The sequence below is a fragment of the Ovis aries genome, chromosome 4 (genome assembly GCF_016772045.2).
Source record: "Ovis aries strain OAR_USU_Benz2616 breed Rambouillet chromosome 4, ARS-UI_Ramb_v3.0, whole genome shotgun sequence".
In the NCBI taxonomy this organism is placed as follows: Eukaryota; Metazoa; Chordata; class Mammalia; order Artiodactyla; family Bovidae; genus Ovis; species Ovis aries.
The window spans coordinates 89,837,079-89,852,052 of record NC_056057.1 but is presented as its reverse complement, the minus strand read 5'-3'; positions in this window follow the sequence as shown (position 1 = coordinate 89,852,052).

Genomic DNA, 14,974 nt, shown 5'->3' with positions numbered 1-14,974 from the left:
GGTTTATAAAATAAAGCAAATGCTACACAGATTCATCAAAATTTAATAATTGGGGAAATGTTTGCACTGTGCTTAGTTGCTCAGTCATAGCTGACTCTTTTCAACCCCACAGACTGTAGCCCACCAGGCTCCTCTGTCCGTGGGGATTCTCCAGGCAAGAATACTAGAGTGGGTTGCCATTCCCTTCTCCAGGGGACCTTCTCCACCCAGGGATCAAATCGAGTATTCCGCATTGCAGGTAGATTCTTTACTGTCTGAGCCACCAGGGAAGCCTGTAAACACATAAACAACAAACAATAATAAAAAGCAAATAAAGGCTACATCTTTATTTGGTGAAACTCTGGCAGAGGAAAAAAAATCTTTGAAAGACCTTGCATCAGTAATTATATGCTCTTGTCTGGAAATTACGTATAACACTTCCATCACAACTCATTACCCATTAACTTGAAATAGACACGTGGCCCCACCCAACAAAAACGGGGACCAGAAAGTACATTCCTACCATTTATCCGAAGGCAGGAAGCTAGAAACCCTTGATGAGTTAAGTGTTCATGATTAAGTATCAAACCCAGGTCTCCTGATTGCAGGTGGATTCTTTACCATCTGAGCTATCCGGGAAGGCCTAAGATATGTTACAGTCATCATAACGAATTTCATTAATGATTTTTACTTGAGGACGTTAATTTGTTACCCACATCTTTCCTTCCTTCCTTCTTCACTTTCTTCCTTTTTCCCTTCCTTCTTCCTCCCTTCAGCAAATATTCTATGTGCAGCTAATGGTACTGGACTATGAAGACACAACAGTTCATAACAAGATTCCTACCCCCACAGAGCTTATAGCCTACCAACAGTAAATAGGACAGCAGAATTTTAAAATGTAAATAGTCATGGATTGTGGTAAATGTTATAATGGAGATAAACACTTGATAAAGAATGAGCAGGGTAGTCAGGAAAATCTGAAGAGATACTGGAGATGAGATCTGGGGACTCTGAGGCAGCTAGGATTGCAAAGATCCAGCTGAATTCTGAAGAGAATTCCAGACATAAGGCACACGATTGAGGAATAATAGAGTCCTATATGGTCTAAACTGTGAGAGGGAGAAGGAAAGTGATGAGGAATGAAGTTAGAGAAGCAAGCAGAGACCAACCCACGCAGAGCCTTACACACACAGAGCCTTGTTGATGGAGATGATGGGTTTCGATTTTGTTCCAAGATCAATGGAAAGCAATCAAATGGTTTTAAGCAGGATTAATATGATTTCTTTTATGTTTTTAAAAGATTACATTGACTTCTAAGAGAAATACAGAATGAATGGGAGACTGTTAGAAAGTCAGATGCAGAAATAGAGTAGGTTTTGATTAATTTTAGAAATGAAAATGGGAAGAAAGGAAAGGAATCAAACCAATTTAGTAAGAAAGTCAACAAGATTTCCTATTGGACTAGTTGTGGAGATAAAAGGGAAAACTCAAAGACTGAGGAAACTGAAGAGTGAGGCCATTTACTGAAAGGAAAAGACAGAAGAAATAAATCGGAATTGAGGACGATTTAAGAATTCTTATTTAACACCCTAAATTATAAAGGCTTCTCAAATGGCCAAGAAGAGATGCCATGTATGCTAGAAGTTTTAATCTTGATTTAACATTTATTAAAGAGTCCTATAAGGCAATAGCAACACACTCCGGCACTCTTGCCTGGAAAATCCCATGGACGGAGGAGCCTGGTGGGCTGCAGTCCATGGGATCGCTAAGAGTCGGACACGACTGAGCGACTTCACTTTCATTTTCACTTTCATGCATTGGAGAAGGAAATGGCAACCCACTCCAGTATTCTTGCCTGGAGAATCCCGGGGATGGGGGAGCCTGGTGGGCTTCCATCTATGGGATCACACAGAGTCGGACATGACTGAAGCAACTTAGCTTAGCTTAGCTAAAAGCATCCTAGGTAGTGCTAGTGGTGAAGAATCTGCTTCCCAATGCAGGAGACACAAGAGACATAGGTTCAATCCCTGGCTAGGACGATCCCCTGGAGGAGGGCATAGCAATCCACTGCTGTTTTCTTGCCTGGAGAATCCCATGGACAGAGGAGCCTGGTGGACTACAGTTCATGGGGTCACAGTCAGACATAATTGAAGCAATTTAGCGTGCACACACACACACACTTATTATGAGCATTGGATGCATTACTTAATGTATATAGCATGGTCATAATTTTAAGTCATATTGTGTCATACATACATTTCACACATATATGTTTATTTATGAATATACTTATTGTCTTAAAAAATTACATAAAATGCAGCTGCTTTGTCTACAACTACTTGGGTTTTCAATCCTCTATATCTGAATAAGAAAAATTTTAACTGTCCAATTCCATTTAAGTTTAATCCAATCCAACGTCTTTAAAAGTATAATGTTTGTTTCTATAGTATAAGTCTCACCTGGTCTCCTCAATTTTGCCTCTCCCCTAGAGATGGTGTCCTTTCACACAGAGGTACGTGGGGACAACTCCTACAACCTCACGGCAGCAGGGAGCCATCAGGGGTCTCGAGCATCATGTCCTCTGCCTCTTCTGGTTTCAGTGGAATTTCTTTATCCATCAGGACGCTGCTGAAAGCTCTCCAGCCCAGTGTTCAATTTCTTGAGGTCAGCTCATCCTATATAGGCTCAAAGGCAACGCAGCTCTAGGACTTACTCCTTCTGACCTCGGTTCATCCTCAGGTTGGGATATGACCGCCCACATGGTGCTTCCTCCCAGAGCCTCAGATGGAGAGTAGAGGGTGGAAGTGAACCTCCCCACTCTTGGTGTTCCTCTCACTTAAAGAATGCCCAGATCTAGATGGAGCCACAACCCAGAGAGGGGAAAATGTGGAGAGACATCCGCTTTCTTTACTCTTTTACTGTTCTCTTCTTCCCATAATTACCCTTTGTTTGAAAGTGGTGAGTTTTACTGCAGAGAGGGCCTGGCTGCTGTCACAGGTAGAAGGGGTAAGATCTCTCCATCACTGGTGAACTGCTAAGCCAAATCCTCCAAGCTTATAAGGCTGTCATCTTACTACACAATCCAAACATATAAGTCAAAATCAGAATTTATTAATATATTCTATTTGTATTCCTCATATAACAAATTTTAGATTTATCCTGCACAGATAGAAACTTTCATAAGACCAAGATAAAAGTCATGAGTTCAGAGAAGCCAAAAAGAAAATTATTTAAAAATTATTCAAAATATATTTATCTAATTTAACCAATTCTCACATCAAACTTATAAGATCAGTGTTTTTATTAATCCTGTTTTAGAAAGGAGATGAATGATATGAAGTGTCTGTAGCACAAGTTATAAAATGACTTTATTGGGATTTCAGCCAATTCTATCTACCAAGTTCCTGCTAAAATGCTTTTTCTCGAAATTTTTGTGGTTAATCCTTACAAAGAGAAGAAAACGAAAGTCAAGGATTCCAACACAATATGTAATCCAGATGAATATAGATCGATTTAAAATCTATCCATTAACCAGATCCCCAAAGCTAAGTAATCTGAAATGGATTCAAGTCATGTATTGGTTAGGAATGATGTAAGAAAGTCGAACATATTTGCAGAGAGAAAGCTGGTGTTATTCTGGGCATGTGCTCAAGGGTTATGATCAACCCAAAAATCTGAGTAGCTTAACATAAGAAGTTTATTTTTGGTCCACATTACATCTCCCACTATGAGCTGGCCAACTTTCTGCGCCACACAGTCATTCGGAGACGCAGGCCAGTGGAGCTGCCGCCATGTTGGAGCTGCACCAGCCCGAGCATGCAGCTTCCTCAGGTGTTCTGTTAGGGGGAAAGGGGAAACGAGCCACTTGCAAGGTGTTTCAAATAATACAGTTACACCCATTAGGATTTCGCTGGTCAGAACGAGTCCCTCGAACCCATCTAATTGCGAGGTGAGGAGAAAATGCAGGAGAGCAAACGGAATGTTTGAGCTGCTCTGCCGCGGCGCCCTGAACATAATCCGCGTATCTAGCCTCCTGCCCCCTCCTGACTTCAGCTCTTTAATTTCCAAGATTGCTTTTACATTCAGGATAAATATTATTATCCTTGTTTTAGAGACTGCTTTACATATCATGGTTAAGGAAGAATACTGCAAAATCTTTACAAATCTTTGTTAAAGGCTAAGTTCTAAAATCATTGTAGGTAATATCGTGTGAGTGTTTTATAATGAAGCAGTGTTTATGGAATGAGAAGACGTTTATTTTATACGTGTCAGTGGTAAGGCACCACACACGTAGAAGAGTGGAGCCTGCTGATTGCATGGTTTCTATCCCCATAGCTTGCCCTTAACTTTAAACACACAACAGTGACTTCAGAGTTAAACATCTGATACAACTGACTGGGTTCCATTTACAAAATTCCTTATTATATTATGAGTCTCTAATAACAGAAGTTTGAGAATTTGAATATTAACACATGGAATTAAACCTCCTGAAAAACGTTACTTCAGAAGTTGAGGTCTTTAGGAAATGTAAGGAAGTAGCACCACCTGGTGGGTAAGAATGACAGAAGATTCTGGAAATTTGTTAGGAAGAAATGATAATTGCTATAAATATAACCATGTTCTCAAATAAAAGCCTTTAGAGAGCTTTGGAATTGAGACTTGAGGAATAAAATTCTCTTCTTAGGAAACAGGGACAAATAGAGGGTATATGACTTAAAAAAAAAATCTCACCTTTTCATTTCTGACTGACAGCTACTCAGTGGGACCTGGGGAAACCCAGGTCAATGAAAGTGGCCTATGGTAATAATGAAAGGGTGGTTTACAACTAACCGGACACCATTATCAGCAAAGAGCTGAGTGTCTTGGAAAGCTTAGAAAGTTTGCAGACGCTAGACCAAGGCACTGACCACGGGCTCCAACTCACCTAGTACCTGAGTCAGCAGGAGGTCCGTCTTCACATCTGCTTATTGGTCAGTATCGGAAATTAATGGTGAGATTTTTTTTTAATAAAAGCAAGAACAGCAAAAGTTTTCAGTGTTCAAGTATCTGTGCCCCATTTATTTAGCTGATATTTTCTCACAGGGTGACGATTGCGTTGTTAACCTGAAACAAATATTTCTGCCAGATATTTCTCCAGCAAAGATAGATTTGTTTGGGATCAGTAAAGAATCTCAATTCAGGGTCTGCAACCAAGTCAAGCCACTAGAGGGGCAAAGGAAGCTGGGAGGGCTCTAGTAAACAAAGAGTCCATGACTTTTCATTGGCTGAGTCCTTGCCAGGAAAGAAGAGGAGTCTTCTCTCGTTGGAGTACAAGCTGAAATGGCTCCCACCATAGTGCAATACCATGACTCTCCCTGATAATTATTGTACGTTCCACTAATTCTATTTCTGATTAAGCCAGGCACGCTGATAATCATGTAGACTACATTAATAGTAAGCTCTCAAGTCCTGAGGAGCTCTGTTTAACAGTAGTGACCAAGAGATATTTGGATCTCAGATTTTATCACTGTAAAATCAGTTTGCTTGGCATAAAGATAAATATGCTTTATAGTCATCTGTCTAGCAAATACATCAAATTGTTCTTAAGTGAAGAATACAGAAGGGGACTTCTGTTTGCTGAGAGCTTACTATGTTGCACATTCTAGTTGCTATAAGGAATATTTTGGACCAGGTCAAGGTTCAGCATGTCATAAGGTCCTCTATGTGTGCCTGATAGCAAAACTTCTTCTCACAAAATGTCCCAGGGGAGTTGTGACCATCGCAGAATGCTCTTAAGGACTGATACAGATGCGCTGACACACATTTTGTTTTGCACAGGTCCAGGATATCTGTAGGTGAGAACTTAAACCTGGTCCACATATTGTGTTCGAGCATCCAAACCAGTCTAGGGGGCTGGGATTCCTTGAAGAAGGCTGGCCTGGATAAAGGGACCTCAGACGCTATAAGAAGATATGGAAGAGCAACTCTAAGCTGGTAACTTGTCTGAATGTCAAAGGGAGGCAGGAGGTGGCACCAGAAGGCTGCACATGACCTTCCCTAATATTGCTCCTCATCAAGAGTGAGTGTGCTATGGCTGGGACCTACCTGAAGACTTGGTTCGAGGGAACTTACTTGAAATATCTTTCATCACGAAACCCGACAGGAATTTTTCTACTGTTCAGAGAGGGAACCATGAGAACAGCAGCCTGGGACTAAACACAGAGGATGTGAGGACAAAGTGACTGCAGGCAAACCTTACCCACAGGGCCCCATACAAAATTAAGTTAATGGGAAGAGCTGTCACCAAAAACCTGACTTTTTTTATTAGTTTAGCAGCTATAGACTCGAAGCCCTGAGATTTTGGATATTATCAGAAATGTGAAATACTTATATGTCCTGTCAGCTGAAGTCTAAGGCTATAGATTGCGTTTATTTAACCAATACAATTAATTTTACATTTTAAAAAAATGAGGCTGGATGAAACAAGTCATCTAAGTACACAGAGATAATAAGCAGCAGAGCCAGGATCAACACCTGAGCTGTGTGACTCAGGATCGTTCCTTATATCCTTTGCTTCATGAGACACAGAAGGTTTGGTGGAGCCTAATCAACATGCATTATAGTCTTCCAAATAACACTGACAAAAAGCAACGTATGTTGAGCAACTACTCAGTGCCTGTGCATCAATGTGATTACTGAATAATTAATATATTGACTTTATTGGGTTTTCACCAAAGAACAATGCCAAGGCTCTATGCCTCTGAAATTCAGATTTCTTTTAGCCTCAGAGTGAGAGTATAGGACTCATTCCAAAGTCCTCAGCCAAAATAGGGATTAAACTGGACTGTCCCAAAGGAGATGAAAATGGAGGCTTTGGGAGAGTGGCTCAACCCTGGAGGTGGTTCCTGAAACATGGGGAGGATTGTAGATTTCTTCAAGTGCCTAGACTCAGCATTGTGGAGACAACAAGCCCTTGTATGAGAATGGATGTTTGAATACCTGTGAGAATTATCTTTAAATGTTGCATCTTGAGTACCTCCAGTAAGACATTTTTGGCTATGAAGTCAGCAGAAAGGAATACTTGCAAGTATTAGTATACATTGGTTAGCTCACCCAAGGAGGCCCCTTTCAGTTTATGGCATAGAAGCAGTGCCCAACTATTGTGGAGCATTTAAAAGACTGAGCTGCCATCCATTTCTTTGAAGATTGTACCCCAGTGTATAGCAAGCAGATGGAGCCAATGGGGAAAATAGTCGTCCCTATTGACCCACAGCCAGGCCCTTCCCCATTTTCCTAGGAATATGTAAGCCCCAGGGATTTTGTAAGCTTCAGTGAAGATAACCTCATCTAATCACTTAAACTGGATTCAGTAAGTTGATCTTGATAAATTGTGATTTAGAGAAGGCTTTATTTACAAAAAGAGAATCATGACATCTCTTGCACCTTGATTGTTATGGAACTAGTCATATCCACTATACATATGGTAGGCTTCCCAGGTAGCACTAGTGGTAAAGAACCTTCCTGCCAATGCAGGAGATGTAAGAGATGTGGGTTTGATCCCTGGTCCTGGAAGATCATTGGAAGGACTGATGCTGAAGCTGAAGCTCCAATACTTTGGCCACTTGATGCAAAGAACTGACTCATTGGAAAAGACCCTGATGTCAGGAAAGATTGAAGGCAAGAGGAGAAGGGGACAACAGAGGATGAGATGATTGGATGGCATCACGAACTCAATGGACATGAGTTTGAGCAAGCTCTGGGACTTGGTGATAGACAGGGAAGCTTGACGTGCTATAGTCCATGGGGTCACAAAGGGTCGGACATGAGTGAGCGACTGAACTGAACTGATACATATAGTAACTCACTTTCTATTCACACAACACATTCTTAAGGTTCTAGTATCTTCCTCCTTTTTAAAGATAAATTAGACCTTAAAGAAGCTGAGCAACTTGCCCTTGTTCACACAACTCTTGAGCCTTTCTTAATATAGATAATTTAGCCTTTTTTTTTTTTACTTGCCAGCCTTATAAAAGGCACTGTATTACAGCTTCTTCCACATGCCTTGAAAATTTTATTCAAGGAGCCAGTCACCACAAGCAAATGGTTATCCAGCATTAATAGGATTTGTAGCAGAATTAATTCTTTAAAAATGTTTGATAGTCAATTATATATAGGGCATAAGAGGGTTATCTGTAATAAGGCAAGTCTTAGAATTTAGTTGGAGACAGAATACATATCAATAAAAGTACAGTTAACTAAGTGTGAGAAGAGTGTTACAGATAATAAGTACTACAGGAATTTGGATTGGAAAAGTAATAGATGGTGCAATGAAAAGATTAGATGAGTCAACAAAAGCAAGACCAGGAGCTGACTGTGGATCAGATCATGAACTCCTTATTACCAAATTCAGACTCAAATTGAAGAAAGTAGGGAAAACTGCTAGACCATTCAGGTATGACCTAAATCAAATCCCTATGATTATACAGTGGAAGTGAGAAATAGATTTAAGGGCCTAGATCTGATAGATGGAGTGCCTGATGAACTATGGAATGAGGTTTGTGACATTGTACAGGAGACAGGGATCAAGACTATCCCCATGGAAAAGAAATGCAAAAAAGCAAAATGGCTGTCTGGGGAGGCCTTACAAATAGCTGTGAAAAGAAGAGAGGTGAAAAGCAAAGGAGAAAAGGAAAGATATAAGCATCTGAATACAGAGTTCCAGAGAATAGCGAGAAGAGATAAGAAAGCCTTCTTCAGCGATCAATACAAAGAAATAGAGGAAAACAACAGAATGGGAAAGACTAGAGATCTCTTCAAGAAAATTAGAGATACCAAGGGAACATTTCATGCAAATATGGGCTCGATAAAGGACAGAAATGGTCTGGACCTAACAGAAGCAGAAGATATTAAGAAGAGGTGGCAAGAATACACGGAAGAACTGTACAAAAAAGATCTTCATGACCCAGATAATCATGATGATGTGATCACTAATCTAGAGCCAGACATCCTGGAATGTGAAGTCAAGTGAGCCTTAGAAAGCATCACTATGAACAAAGCTAGTGGAGGTGATGGAATTCCAGTTGAGCTGTTTCAAATCCTAAAAGATGATGCTGTCAAAGTGCTGCACTCAATATGCCAGCAAATTTGGGAAACTCAGCAGTGGCCACAGGACTGGAAAAGGTCACTTTTCATTCCAATTTCAAAGAAAGGCAATGCCAAAGAATGCTCAAACTACCACTCAATTGCACTCATCTCACATGCTAGTAAAGTAATGCTCAAAATTCTCCAAGCCAGGCTTCAGCAATACATGAACCATGAAATTCCTGATGTTCAAGCTGGTTTGAGAAAAGGCAGAGGAACCAGAGATCAAATTGCCAACATCCGCTGGATCATGGAAAAAGCAAGAGAGTTCCAGGAAAACATCTATTTCTGCTTTATTGACTATGCCAGAGCCTTTGACTATGTGGATCACAATAAACTGTTGAAAATTCTGAAAGAGATGGGAATACCAGGCCACCTGACCTGCCTCTTGAGAAATCTGTATGCAGGTCAGGAAGCAACAGTTAGAACTGGACATGGAACAACAGACTGGTTCCAAATAGGAAAAGGAGTACGTCAAGGCTGTATATTGTCACCCTGCTTATTTAACTTCTATGCAGAGTACATCATGAGAAACGCTGGACTGGAAGAAACACAAGCTGGAATCAAGATTGCTGGGAGAAATATCAATAACCTCAGATATGCAGATGACACCACCCTTATGGCAGAAAGTGAAGAGGAAATAAAAAACCTCTTGGTGAAAGTGAAAGAGGAGAGTGAAAAAGTTGGCTTAAAGCTCAACATTCAGAAAATGAAGATCATGGCATCTGGTCCCATCACTTCATGGGAAATAGATGGGGAAACAGTGGAAACAGTGTCAGACTTTATTTTTCTGGGCTCCAAAATCACTGCAGATGGTGACTGCAGCCATGAAATTAAAAGACGCTTACTCCTTGAAAGAAAAGTTATGACCAATTTAGATAGCATATTCAAAAGCAGAGACATTACTTTGCCAAGTGAGGTCTGTTTAGTCAAGGCTATGGTTTTTCCAGTGGTCATGTATGGATGTGAGAGTTGGACTGTGAAGAAGTCTGAGTGCCGAAGAATTGATGCTTTTGAACTGTGATGTTGGAGAAGACTCTTGAGAGTCCCTTGGACTGCAAGGAGATCCAACCAGTCCATTCTGAAGGAGATCAGCCCTGGGATTTCTTTGGAAGGAATGATGCTAAAGCTGAAACTCCAATACTTTGGCCACCTCATGCGAAGAGCTGACTCATTGGAAAAGACTCTGATGCTGGGAGGGATTGGGGGCAGGAGGAGAAGGGGACGACAGAGGATGAGATGGCTGGATGGCATCACTGACTCGAAGGACATGAGTCTGAGTGAACTCCGGGAATTGGTGATGAACAGGTAGGCCTGGCGTGCTGCGACTCATGGGGTCACAAAGAGTTGGACACGACTGAGCGACTGAACTGGAACTGAAGGTATCAGTTCCCTTCTGACACCAACTGTGCCACTTTTAGCTCCTTAACCTTCAAGATTCTGAATTTCTCTGGGCCTCAGATTTGTCATTTAGAAATTGTTGATAGCAACATGTTCCATGATTTCCTCATAGGGTTTTTAACATTACATGTGAAAAAATGCTTACAAAACTACGATGAACTATAAAGATGCTATTTCTCTCTTTTTATTACTGACAGGTTTTCATGATTTGTGGTAACTATTCATATGAAGATACTTTCGTGTGTCAACTTGGCTATAATGCCCAGTTGTTTCATCAAATATCAGTTTAGATGTTGCTATTAATTATTTTGTTTAAATTTTTTACATTGTTATTTAAATCAGTAGACTTTAAGTAAAGCAGATTACTCTGCATAATGTTGCCAGGCTTCATCCAATCAGTAGAAGAACTCAAGAGAAAAACTGAAGTTCCTGAAAAAAGAACGAAGTTTGCTTTCAGGCTGACTTCAGTCTCAAGGCTACAACAGGAACTCCTCCCGAAATATCCAGCTTATTGGCCAGCTCTCTAAATATCAGACTTGCCACCCCCTGCAATTGTATGAGACAACTCTTAAAAAAGCTCTCTCCCAAATCAATATGAAATGTATATATATATATGTATATATGTGTGTGAGTATACATAAATAAACAGTCTTCCATTGGTGTCCATGGGAGATTGATTCCAGAAGCCACCATCGATACCAAATCCTTGGATACTCAAGTCCCTTATATAAAATGATATAGTATTAATACAATGAATACTGTTGGTGCTCCTTATCTGCAGATATGGAGACCTCACCATATGAGTATATATACATCATTGAATATGTACACATGCACACACACGCATCCTATTGGTTCTGCTTCTCTGGAGAATATTGACCAATATAATAACTGTTCTGAATGAAGAACTTGACAAGAAAACCATGTAAAGCAATCAAAGAAAATCAGAAAATACTATTTTATTCTTAACAAATTTTCTGTTGGTCAATTTTTAAATATATATGAAATAGTAATTAAAGAGTATATTTCATAATACCTTTCATTATTTAATGAAATATTTACACACATTTAATATATCCGAGTAGGATGTATGATGAAATACAAATGTTTGCTACTGGGGGAGCTGATTCGCCTGTTGCAGCCTGAATGTGTGCCATTGCTCAAGGCACTCCTTGCATTTGAAATACCTTCCCTCTTAGTGATCCTCTGTGTAAATAGTATGCAATCCACTTTTCTAAGGCACAGTTGAATGACTCCTCTAAGGGGAAATGGCCAGTTGCTCTAGCTGAAAGTTGTCACTACCTCTGTTACTCTGTTCCTCTTACAGTATTCATCACGTTATGTTCTGAAGTACAGTTATTTGTGTTTGTTTTTTTTCCATCTCTGTAAATAGCAATTTTCTTGAGGACAGTAGTCACTGATAAATCATAGTTTTCATCCAGGCTTGCAGCAGCTCCTTGCCTAAGATATCCTGATAAATGCATACTGCATAAATAAACCTTCATGGGTCATTTTGGTCTCTCGATAAGCTCTTTTCTCTAATTTGTCTATAACAAGTGGCATAAGGAGTTTCTATCAGAGTGACTGTGATCACTCACATGTGGCAGAGCTCCAGTGGTGAGTATCTATTTATTAGGTAGTGAAAGAGTGAAAAGCAGCATCATGGGGCTTTAGCTGCAAGGTTGAAAGTTAACTTAAATGACATTTTAAATGAGGGAATTTTATGAACAGAGGTAGCTGAAAGCACACAGGCTTTGAAGTGAACTCTGGTGACTTCACAATAACCAAGGTACTTCCTTGTTGTCCCATGTTTTTGATATTCATCAGTGATATAAACTCACTGCTAAATATGTAACAAAAGCAAACCGCAAGTATCCATGTACACGTCAAATATTTCACTTTCAAAGATATTTCTGTGTCCTCAATGAACAGTGTGTACTTTCTATTTGAATTTAGAACACTTTATTAACTTTTCTCATTGTTGTCACTCAGTCACTCTTTAGATCCCATGGACTGCAGCATACCAGGCTTCCCTGTCCTTCACTATCCCCTGGAGTTTGCTCAAACTCATGTCCATTGAGTCAATGGAGCCAACTCACTGTCCATCCAAACATCTCATTCTCCGTTGACTCCTTCTCCTCCTGCTCTCCGTCTTTCCTAGCATCAGGGTCTTTTCTAATGAGTTGATTCTTTGCATCGGGTGGCCAAAGTATTATAGCTCAGCATTAGTCCTTCCAATGAATTTGTTGTTGTTCAGTGGCTAAGTTGTGTTTGACTCTTCATGGCCCCATGGACTTCACCACTGCAGGTTTCCCTGAACTTCACTATTTCCTGGAGTTTGCTCAGATTCATGTCCACTGAATCAGTGATGCTATCTAACCATCTCATCTTCTGCTGCTCCGTTCTCATTTTGCTTTTGATCTTTCCCAGCATCTGGGTCTTTTCCAATGAGTCAGCTCTTTGCATCAGGTGGTCAAAGTACATGAGCTTCAGCATCAGTCCCTCCAATGAATTTGTTGTTGTTCAGTTGCTCAGTCATCTCTGACTCTGACCCCATGGACTGTAGCACACCAGGCTTCCCTGTCCTTCACTATCTCCCAGAGTTGGCTCAAACTCATGCCCATTGAGTAGATGATGCTGTCCAATTATCTCATCCTCTGTTGTCCCCTTCTGCTCCTGCCCTCAATCTTTCCCAGCATCAGGGTCTTTTCCAATGAGTCAGTTTTTCGCACCAGGTGGCCAAAGTATTGCAGCTTCAGTTTCAGCATCAGTTCTTTCAATGAATATTCAGGGTTGATTTCTTTTAGGATTGACTTGTCTGATCTTCTTGCAGTCCAAGGGACCTCCCCAGCATCACAGGTCAAAAGCATCAGTTCTCTGGCACTCAGACTTCTTTATAGTCCAACTATCACATCCATACAGGAGTACTGGAAAAACCATAGCTTAGACTATATGGATCTTTGTTGGCAAAGTGATGTCTCTGCTTTTTAATACATTGTCTATGTTGGTAATAGCCTTTCTTCCAAAGAACAAGCATCTTTTAATTTCATGGCTACAGTCACTGTTTGCAGTGGTTTTGAAGCCCAAGAAAATAACGTTTGTCACTGTTTCCATATTTTCCCCTAATTATTTGCCATAAAGTGATGGGACCAAATCCTATGATCTTAGTTTTTTGAATGTTGAATTTTAAGCCAGCTTTTTCACTCTTCTCTTTCACCCTCACCAAGAAGATCTTTAGTTCCTCTTTGTTTTCTGCCATAAGGCTGGTGTTATCTGCATATCTGACGTTACTGATATTTCTCCCCGCAATCTTGATTCCAATCGCTTGTGATTCATCCAGCCCGGTATTTCGCATGATGTACTCTGCATATAAGTTAAATAGGCAAGGTGACAATATACAGTTTTGACATACTCCTTTCCTAATTTTGAACCAGTGTGTTGTTCCATGTCCAGTCCTAACTGTTGCTTCTTGACCTGCATGCAAGTTTCTCAGGAGACCGGTAAGGTGATCTGGTATTCCCATCTCTTTAAGAATTTTGCACAGTTTGTTGCAATCCTCACAGTCTAAGGCTTTAGCATAGTCAATGAAGCAATAGTAGATGTTTTTCTGGAATTCCCTTGCTTTCAGAACAGAATATAAGCTATTAGAAATCCAAATTTAGTAGAACTTTTCAGTTAAGAGCTATAGGATGAGAAGTTGGCGAGTGGGAAACCCAACAATGTATTTGTTGAAGAAAGAATGTTGCTGCTGCTTAGTTGCTTCAATCATGTCCAACTCTGTGCAACCCTATGGACTGTAGCCAGCCAGGTTCCTCTGTCCATGGAATTCTCCAGGCAAGATTACTGGAGTGGGTTGTCATGCCCTCCTCCTCCAGGGGATCTTCCCAACCCAGGGATCGAACCCAGATCTCCTGCACTGCAGGCAAATTCTTTACCACTGAGCCACCAGGGAAGCCCTGAAGAGAGAATATGCATTATAATAATATAATAACAATAGGCAAATGAGAGAAACATCCGGAATTGGCCTTGGAAAGCATATCTTTGGAAGGAAGTAAAGACAGCTTTAGCAAGAGGAAAGTGATAAAAAATGAAACCTGACCTAACAAAAGAGAGTGATGGAACATGTCCAGAGAATAAAGCTCCTTGTGACCATGCTTTGCTTCCTATTCTTTGGTATGAAATAGAGTTTTAGTCATAGCCTTGGCTTAAACTGTCTTAATTGAAGTTCTTTCTCCAATGAATGATTACATTTTAAAACCTTGACTGGCATAAATCCATAACATATTATAGCCCCAACAATTGTATACTGTTAATTTCTCTCTTTACTTACAGGCTTGGTCTCTCTTTCCTATTCCTGCCCAACTAGCTTAGAAAACAAGATTGTTCAATACAGGCAATATCACCACTTGATTATCCTCTTCATTCTCAATGTAACAATTCATTTCCTTTATCACTTGTAGCTTTGTTAATTCAA